The following is a 10,532-nucleotide window of genomic DNA, read 5'->3' as shown; positions in this document are numbered from 1 at the left end:
CCTTACTGGGAAGATCATATCGGATCCTATCAATTTATTGGTTCCATTCCCCCAATTAAATGAGTCTACACGTCTCCTTAGAAAAAATGCCTTGCAATGCGTCTGAACTACTAAGTACTTCCATATAATTTCGAAAACAGATAATAATCTATTTCACTGGATGAGATTGGGCTGACGGATTTTTAAATGGAAATGTATTAATTTTTATTTATAGCACAAGTTTTACAAGGCAAGATTATTCACCCTTTTCGCCCTACAAATCAAATGGTTGCCTCCTTACACCTACACGAGCTAAAACATATACATATGAACATTTGATATCATTTATTTTGTGTGACAACTCTTCACCAATGACCTGAGTGAAAGGTTGACATGGGCAGATCCAGAAATTACCATTTATTTAATTATTTTTTTTTGGAAAGGGGGGGGGGGGCAGAGGGGGATGCTTGCTCCAGTCATGCTTCAGTGATTCCCTATATAATCAACAAAATATTTCACACCAAAAAGGGGGGGGCGGGGCTTTCTCCTTAATAAGAAATCTCTGTTTTCAGGCATAGGCTATGAAAACGGCTAATGAGTTTTCAGATGCTTTACATTAAAATACATCATGTACATACATGTGACATACACAATTATATATAAATGTAGAATCAAATCTTGATAAATGTATGTAGTTGAAATTGTTAGCTTTAAACATTAAAAAAATGAACTCCCAAAGTTTAAACACAATTAAGAATGACCATGTACATGATGTAGTCTGTAATGTATGCCATTGCCATGAAGCTAGATCATTGTAGGTAAACTGTCATCTATTTCCTTAAATCTTTGTCGCCAGTCACCCCAAGTTTGATTTAAATTAGGGAGCTACCATTTGATTTTTATGGGGGGCTAGGATGAAATTTGAAAAAAATAGGCAGAACAGGAGTTTTGACAGTCAGGGGACTTACTGAAATAGGTGATTTTTAAATCACTTATTCGAGTAGCAAAATTGTGGTTTTGTCACAAATTGAAATTTTGTATTTTTTTCCAAATTTTAAACACATCTCGTTTAAATAGTATCTTTTAATTAGTAAAATTAAAAAAAAATAAACTTTTTGCTTCTTTTAAGTAGAAAGGTTTCTGCCTTTGATGCTATCATTTACCTGAAAATTCTATTTTAGTTGAAAAAATGCTATAATAATGGCTTTACATAATGAACTGATACTTTCTTCAAAGATTTTTCCCAGCAGTGGGAGTATTTTTCCTGTGAAGTTCAAGGTTTCATCTTTCAGATTATAAATAGGCAGAACAGGAGTTTTGACAGTCAGGGGACTTACTGAAATAGGTGATTTTTAAATCACTTATTCGAGTAGCAAAATTGTGGTTTTGTCACAAATTGAAATTTTGTATTTTTTTCCAAATTTTAAACACATCTCGTTTAAATAGTATCTTTTAATTAGTAAAATTAAAAAAAAAAAAACTTTTTGCTTCTTTTAAGTAGAATGGTTTCTGCCTTTGATGCTATCATTTACCTGAAAATTCTATTTTAGTTGAAAAAATGCTATAATAATGGCTTTACATAATGAACTGATACTTTCTTCAAAGATTTTTCCCAGCAGTGGGAGTATTTTTCCTGTGAAGTTCAAGGTTTCATCTTTCAGATTATGTAATAAAATTCTACTGTTGCGATAAAAATCTCACTGTTCAATTGAATATATGGGGTTCTTTGATATGCTGAATCTAACCATTCATTTAGATTTTTGATAATTTGGCCCGTTAACAAATTGGTCCACATTGAGATCTAAAGGGTCCAAAATTGAACTTTATTTGATTTCATCAAATAATGAATTATTTGGGTTCTTTGATCATGTTGATATGCTGCATCTAACCATGTATTAAGATTTTGAATATTGGACCATTTAATAGGTTAATTGTCAATTTAAAATTTTTAAGTACTTGGACCACATTCATTCAATGTCAGAAACCTATGCTGCATCAACTATTGAATCACAATCCAAATTTACAATTCAGAGTTGTATCCATAAAATTGAGAATGGAAATGGGGAATTTGTCAAAGAGACAACAATCCGACCAAATAAAAAAACAACAGCAGAAGGTCACCAACAGGTCTTCAATGTAGCAAGAAATTCCCGCACCCGGAAGCGTCCTTCAGCTGGCCCCTAAACAAATATATACTAGTTCAGTGATAATGAACGCCATACTAATTTCCAAAGTGTACACAAGAAACTAAAATTAAAATAAAACAAGACTTACAAAGGCCAGAGGCTCCTAACTTGGGCCAGGCGCAAAATGCGGCGGGGTTAAACATGTTTGTGAGATCTCCCCCTCCCCCTATACCTCTAACCAATGGAGAAAAGTTTGAATTGAATGTTGTGTCCATACTTGCTCCAACTGTTCAGGGTTTAAAGTGTACGTTTGTATCAAGCTGAGCCATGCATAGCATTCTTATTGGTTATTTATATATTAATTTGAAATTTTGACGAGTGAGACACATACAGATTATACAGTGTAAACAATATTTCAGAGTTTAAGGTAGTCAAGCAAAACAAATCATAGAAGAATAGTTGAATCATGTTTTTGTTGTCCAATGAAAAATTAGTACGAACACCAAGAAAAAGTATGGGAATGTTTGTTTTTATGCAGTTAAGCTGCATTATGCGAGCACCCTAGATTTGTGTTCTACCCAATAAATCCTGAAATACTCCCCATTGTTATTATCTAGCTTGCTACTATGTTATATATAACTAATTGAACACTTTTTTAATACTTTTTATTCTGGATTACAAAAAAAATGACCAGAAAAACCTTAAATGATCGTCGATTTATCCAAAAGTTTTAAAGTTACACATAGGAAGTAGTGCTTATTAAGAATCCTTGTGTAGTTCATTATGACTTGTGCTTTTAGCTAAGATGTCAAAGAACAATTGTATGAAATATTTAATCGCCGAAAATCTCTTAAGACAAGTAGTTTAGATTTCCCAAATGACAAAAGTCGTAGGAATATTGTTTGTCATCAATACGTAGTACAACTACGTCAGTAGTCTATTATATAATAAGTTCAACTGTTCATGCTGTTTGGCGGCAATTTCAAAATAGAAAAAGAAATTTTCGTAGCTTTTCAATTTGGAGGCAGGTGTGCAAATTAGCGGAATTTCGACTAGGATAGTTGGTTTCTAGCTACGCCCGACGTAGTCACCTTCCACTTGAAAGAAAATAGGAAATAACTTTGCAAACCTTTTCACCATGTTTACCAAAGTCTCCAATTAAACGAGCTAAAAACTTATCTTTATCATTATTATTCATGACGGCGATGTTCATTTTGTTCAACCGCTAGCTTTATACAGAAAATCGCCGACAAATATTGTATAAATTCGAGTAAAATCGTATCTGATTGATAAAAACAATATTGTAAACACATAACAATGGCGGCCGTGAAGACAAAATCTTACAAAATCGGATCTGATTCCGGAAGCGGATAAGGGTAATTCCGGGTTTGGCGATCATTTACAAAATAAATCCAAGCAGGTGAAAAAATACATCTATGCATGGTAAATGAATATAAACACTAGTATTGTAAACCAAAAGATATACGTAAAAGAAAGAAAAAGCAGAAAAATATTTTATTCAGAAACTCAAAATTACTTTTTGACAAATTTTAATTTAAAAATCCAATACAAAGTGACAGCTGGGAACAGTATATCTAACAATATACATGTTCATGGTCACAGTCTAAATTTTCTTTATAAATGATAAATGATGATAATGCATGTGAGATGCTTTTAAAGTGTAAACATATTACTGCGATTTCGAGGGGTTATTTGTTTTTCTCAATTTTGAAGGTCAATTAAAGTAGCTGAAAGTTTATTTATTTTCACAAATAATGCAACTATATTATATATACCTTAATGTAAGTAAATCATATGATATATAGGTGGCAATCTTTGGGCCACTCTACGGTCGAGCTCCCCACCACTTAACCATATGAGGGGCAGATCCAGGATTTTAGGTTAGGAGGGGCGCAAACTTAAATTTTCGCCAAGCAGAGCGAGGCTAAAAAAAACTTGAGGTAAAATTATCGGAATATTCTTTATTAAGCTGAGAACAACCCATGCTTTGCAAATTTAAGGGGGTGCAAGCCCGCAACCCTGCCCCGTCTGAATCCGCCCTTGCATATATTCAAGTATAGGACAATATAATAAATAAAAAATGAAATATAGGGGGAGTCCCTGGAGTTACCCCACCCCCTACTGTTTGAGAACTTGGAAACGGTTGAGATCCACACCCCTTAACCAAATATATTCATGTTTGTGACAATATGAAAAATCAAATGAAATATAGGAAGAGTCGCTGGGGGTCACCCTACCCCTCCTGTTTTAGAATTTAAAAATGGTCGAGATCCCCACCCCTAAACCATATATTTTCATGTATGGGACAATATAACAAATCAGATGAAATATAGGGGGAGTCCCTTGGGTCACCCCACCCCCTCCTGTTTGAGAATTTGGAACCCATTGAGATCGCCACCCCTTAACCATATATATTCATGTACAGGACAATATAACAATTCAAATGAAAAATAGGGGGAGTCCTTGAGGTCACTGTTTACCCTCCTGTTTGAGAACTTGGAAATGGTCAAGATCCTTTCCCCTAAACCCTATATACTCATGTATGGGACAATATAACAAATCAAATGAAATGTAAGGGAAGTCCCTGTGGTCATCCCAACCCTCCTGTTTGAGAACTTGGAAACGGTTGAGATCCCCACACCAAAACAATATATATTCATGTATGGGTCAATATAACTAATTAAATGAAATATAGGAGGAGTCCCTGGGGTCACCCGACCCCTCCTGTTTGAGAACTTGGAAACCAATGAGATCCCCACCCCTAAACCAGATATATTCATGTATGGGACAATATAACAAATAAAATGAAATGTAGGGGAAGTCCCTAGGGTCACCCTACCCCCAGTGGCGGATCCAGAAATTTTCATAAGTGGGGCCCACTGACTGACCTAAGAGGGGCCTGCTCCAGTCATGCTTCAGTGATTCCCTATATAAGCAACCAATTTTTTTCCCAAAAAAGGGGGCTGGGCCCCCTGCCCCGCTAAATCCTCTGCCTGCCCCTACCTGTTTGAGAACTTGAAAACCGTGGAGATCCCCATCCCTAAATTATATATATTCATATGTATGGGACACAATAACAAATCATTTACATTTACTATGGGCAGGTCAGTCAGACCTCACCTTTGATCCCTGTTGTAGTGAACATTTGTCTGATTTGTGTCTCATAACTTTTGTACTATAGAACACAAACTCAGTTTTCTTTCCAGGGAAACCAGTCCATTCATACTATTACATGTTCATACTAAGTCAAATTGAACTTCTAGCAGTCAAATAAAACCAAGTTTAACTACCAAGTAAAACAACTGCAATCATTGGAAACTTGTATCACTGCAGACTCACCATAAAAAAATATACATTGTAAAGATCTTGTGTAACAGATTAGATTTTTTTGTATCTGAGAACAACATACTATGTCAAAACCAAATAGGCTTTAGAAAAGCTAATAGAACAATTGATCATGTTTATACATTAAAATCCATTGTGGATAAAATGTTTAGGGCAAAAAAATATCTATATTGCTGTTTTGTTGATTTTAGAAAAGCCTTTGACACAGTCCGGAGGAGTTTTCTGTTTTCTAAACTTTTTGAGCAAGGTATTAGTGGCAATATTTTCCATTTAATTAAAAATATGTACACATGTGTTAAATATTCAGTTAAACTAGATTGCGGACTGACTGATTCCATACTCTCAAATGTTGGTGTTAAACAAGGGTGTATACTGAGTCCCCTTCTTTTCAATTTATTTATGAATGACTTTCCAGGATACCTTGATAAAAAGTGTGATCCAGTAGATATAGGAAATACAAGCCTAAATTGTTTAATGTATGCAGATGACATAATTTTAATGTCTCAAACCAAAGAAGGGCTACAAAATTGTTTATCCTCATTGGAACTTTATTGTCAAAAATGGCAATTATCATTGAATATAGAAAAAACTCAAATAATAGTATTTAACAAATCAGGTAAATTATTGAAAGACTGTAATTTTTATTTTGAGCAAAATTTGATCAAAGGTGTTCAAGAGTATAAATACCTAGGTATTGTAATGAGAGCATCTGGTTCTTTCAGTACTGCAGTTGAAGATCTTAGTAAGAAAGCACTTAAAGTAATTTTCATGATTAAACGTAAATTTCACTGTACACATAATAATACACCTTTGCTTTTAAAACTTTTTGACTCCTGTGTAAAACCAGTCCTTCTCTATGGAAGTGAATTGTGGGGTCCGTACATTCTTAACCTGGACAAAAGATTAACACAAGGTTCAAATGATGATTTAGAAAAAACTTTTTTAAATTTTGCTCCTGAAAAGGTTCACATTCGATATTGTAAATATGTACTTGGTGCCACTAAATATGCTTCTAATATTGCAAGTATGGCAGAACTTGGTCGTTATCCAATCTCTATATTTGTTATTTTGCAATCTCTTAAATACTGGCTATATTTGTATAAAGACCCTCTTTTGATTTTTTCAAAATTAGCATATAAGTCAATCGAAGAACTTGATTGTACCTTTCCATGTACCTTCAATAAACACATTTTTAAGTTTCTAAAATTAATTAATTTTGACCATGTTTGGAATAATAAAGGAACTATGTCAGAAGGAAAACTCATATCTGCAGTGAAAAAGATTTTACAAGAAAGATATGGAAATTATTTTTTCTCATGTTTGTCAGGTGAAAAGCAAAACAAACTACGCACATATTACAAGTTAAAAGAGGAATATAAACCTGAGACTTATACAAAGTTAAATATCCCAAAACAATATGTTAGACAATTATGTAAATTAAGAATTTCTAACCACAATTTACACATTGAAAAAGGCAGATATAATAAAACACCTTTGGATCAAAGATTATGTACACATTGTATTGATAACAAAATTGAAGATGAGTTTCATTTCATATGTGAATGCAACCTCTATCACGAGGAGAGGGAAAAGTTATATGATGACATTGTTAATATTATACCATGTTTTTGCAATTTAGATAATTTTGATAAATTTAAATATTTAATGAACTGTTCGGAGACTGATGTTCTCACCAGTTTTCTTATATATATAGACAAATGTATTTTGATTAGACATTCATCAGTGGGAATAATTGCATAATATTGAAATGTGAGTTTTGTCTCTTGCTTGTTATAAGTGTCAAAATTGTTGTCTGTTATGTTTTATTTTTGTTTTGACGTATATGTTTTTTATATGTGTTTATGTGTTTCAGCGATGATCCTTTTGTACTGGATTTTATACTGAATAAAATTAGTTAGTTAGTTAGTTACATTAATATATGCATTGCTTTTGAAACCTTGATAACATATAAATTATTTGCCTTAATAAATAAATCATTAGATAAACATGAATGTACTATATATGAATGTTTAACGTTGAGGCAACATTGCCACAGTTTTCATAATTACGGTTGCCTTGGTTTTTGGTTAACTGCCTTCAGCGCTTACAGCGCTTTGATTTAAACTATTGACCAGGGTGAAAGTCTTTGAAAGTCATGACTGACAAAAAGTTTGTGAAATGAAATAGCACAAATATTCCATTCTTATTAAATATTATTGTATATAAAGAAAATACTGATGTTTAATAATAGTTTTTACCCTTTTTATGTTTTATAGGACAAGAAATATAGAAAAATAATGAAAAATATAAACAGTTTCAATAGAAATGAGCGACAAAACAAGATAAACAGAATACAACAAGGCCTAAATGGTAAGACCACTTCTATATACTGTAAATTCAGAAATTATTGCTTGCCTTTATTATTGTGATTTTTCAGGGAATGGACAACTTATTGTGATTACAAAAAAAATCTGCATCAATTATATATCATGTATATACATGATATATATATGTTTCTGTTATCAAAATATGATTTCTTATTTTTGCGATACTCACCCAGTCACATTAATCGCATTACTAAAAACCTCTGGATAATTTCTGAATTACAGTAATAAACATGATAAAAGTAATTGCCTTTGAATGATGACTCTTATAAAAATAAGAAGATGTGGTATGGTAAATGAGTGACTTATCCAACAGAGTTCAAAGAAGTGGATGCAAGAAATTAAAGGCCAATGATGGGCTGGCCTTCAATAATGAGACAACACTTCCTTTATAGGTCAGCCAATAAAGATCCCAACATGAAAAGATTTAAACAATCCAATTTAGTTCAACATGTTCAAAAACAATAACAATTAATAAAAAAATATCATGTCTGTGAGCACTCAACCTCTTACCTGACCATAATATAGGACAGTGGTTCAAATAACACAGCATATGAACATTCTATAACAACTTTTGCAAGTGGCTAAACTTTAAATATCACTGAAAGGCACTAAACAACGAATATTAAATCTTGGACACAAAGCACTGAAATAAGAGAACTCATATAAAGCATGACAAGTAAGAATATCAAATGAAAGTTTCTCAAATGTTAAAGTCATATGAAACGAGTGAGTGATGAAAAATAAAGTTTGTCCAACTTTTGAACCAATGCATGTAGACATCATAAACTTAGTCCTCTGTGCACGATTTTATCATTATTTTCACAAGTATATCATATAAATCGTCAATTTTTTTTTCTCTCTGTTTGTTATGATTTAACAAATAATGCTGCTCATTAAATGCTGTGTTTTGAAGCTGAGTTTTACCGATTGCCACCTTATAGTAAACAAATCACAAAAAGCATGGGTATTGAGCACGTGTTTAACATGTATAATCAGCTATTTGTTTATTTCAATGACAGATCCTTGCATATTGTGGTCACCGGATTTTTACGAGGAGGGTTACGCTCGGGTCACTATGTATATGGAAAATATGTATCGGCGAATTGCTTCCTGGAAGCAAGCAATTAAAAATAAGTAAAAAAACATAATTATTATACATATTTTTTTTTAATTTGAGGTTTCTTATGACTTTAATTAAAACATGATAAAATAAGCCTATTTATATTGCTGTTTTTTTCTCCATTTATCATGTTTATAACTTTTTATTTTTATTTTGTGTATTTATAGGTCAGATATCTTGGTTTTTATGATCATCGTCAGGTCCTGCAAGTCTATACTGAAGAGGAAACTTATTTGTTAATACTTTTCTACATAATGTGCTAATTGGATTAATTAATGTGAAATGAACTCAATCGTGTGTTTTTCTGGAAAAAGAAATAGAAAAAATTCTACAAAATTGCTATAAACAAAATGGAATACTATCAAAGATGCTCAAGGACACAATGGTGTAAAATGTAACAACCTACATATTCACTGATGGATTATGGAGAAATTAAGAAAAAAAATAGTGTCTTTGTCGTGTTTGTTGTCGAAATAAACACATGCGTTATCCATTTATGTACATAATATTATGTACATGGCTCTCCATCATATCAAATATACAGAGAAGATGTTTGAAGAACAAGTTGCCAAAATTTATTCAACCAATTGAAGGAAGATGTCTTGTGAATGGAATTATTTATGCACTGAACTGTTATGTAGGGGGTAGAATAATTATACACAGCAGCTGAAACAGAAGACAAGTTAATTTGACATGAAAAGTGTTTATTTTATATAATCTTTTGTATCAACATGATCAATAATTCAGTCTAGGAGAAAATATATTTATACTGTTTGTCAATGTTTGTACTGTTATGAAATTTTTATAGAGGAAAAACATTTCCTTAAGGGAAATTTGATGTTCAGAAATTTCCTTAGAGGAAATTTGAAGAACAATGATTTCCTTAGAGGAAATTTCCTCAAAGGAAAATTTGAAGCGGCAAATTTCCTCAAAAGAAAAAGAATTTCCTCAAAGGAAATAATTATGCAGCAAATTCCCTAAGGGAAATCTTTTTCCCTTGAGGAAAACTCTTTTTCCTCTGAGGAAATTGTTGAAAAAAGGGGCATTACTTTTTCAACAGTGGTGCTAGAGCCAAACATTTTTAGGACAAATATCAGAGAACCTTAGATATATTATTGCTGTATGTTTATGCTTATGAAATTAGATATATTGTTGCTGCATGTTTATACTTTTGACCTTAGATACATTATTGCTGTATGTTGATTGTCACTTGCTTATGACCTTAGATATATTATTGCTGCATGTTTTTTTTAAAATGCTAATGACCTTAGATACATTATTGCTGTATGTTGATTGTCACTTGCTTATGACCTTAGATATATTATTGCTGCATGTTTATGCTTATGACCTTAGATATACTATTGCTGTATGTTGATTGTCTTTTGCTTATGACCTTAGATATACAATGTATTATATTGCTGCATGTTTATGCTTATGACCTTAGATATACAATGTATTATATTGCTGCATGTTTATGCTTATGACCTTAGATATACAATGTATTATATTGCTGCATGTTTATGCTTATGACCTTAGATATATTATTGCTGTATG

The 10,532-nt window shown here is 32.3% G+C and overlaps 1 long non-coding RNA gene across 1 annotated transcript; it reads left to right on the top strand.

Moving 5' to 3' along the window:
• LOC143041916 (uncharacterized) lies at positions 1 to 9,309 on the top strand. Its single transcript, XR_012967837.1, has 3 exons — positions 1 to 194; positions 7,748 to 7,841; positions 9,146 to 9,309. It is a non-coding gene; the product is annotated as an uncharacterized LOC143041916 (long non-coding RNA).
• The last annotated feature ends 1,223 nt before the right edge of the window (positions 9,310 to 10,532 follow it).

This window comes from Mytilus galloprovincialis, chromosome 8, assembly GCF_965363235.1.
Source record: "Mytilus galloprovincialis chromosome 8, xbMytGall1.hap1.1, whole genome shotgun sequence".
NCBI classification, from domain to species: Eukaryota; Metazoa; Mollusca; class Bivalvia; order Mytilida; family Mytilidae; genus Mytilus; species Mytilus galloprovincialis.
The sequence above is the reverse complement of the archived record's forward strand: the minus strand, read 5'-3'. Positions and strand labels throughout refer to the sequence as shown.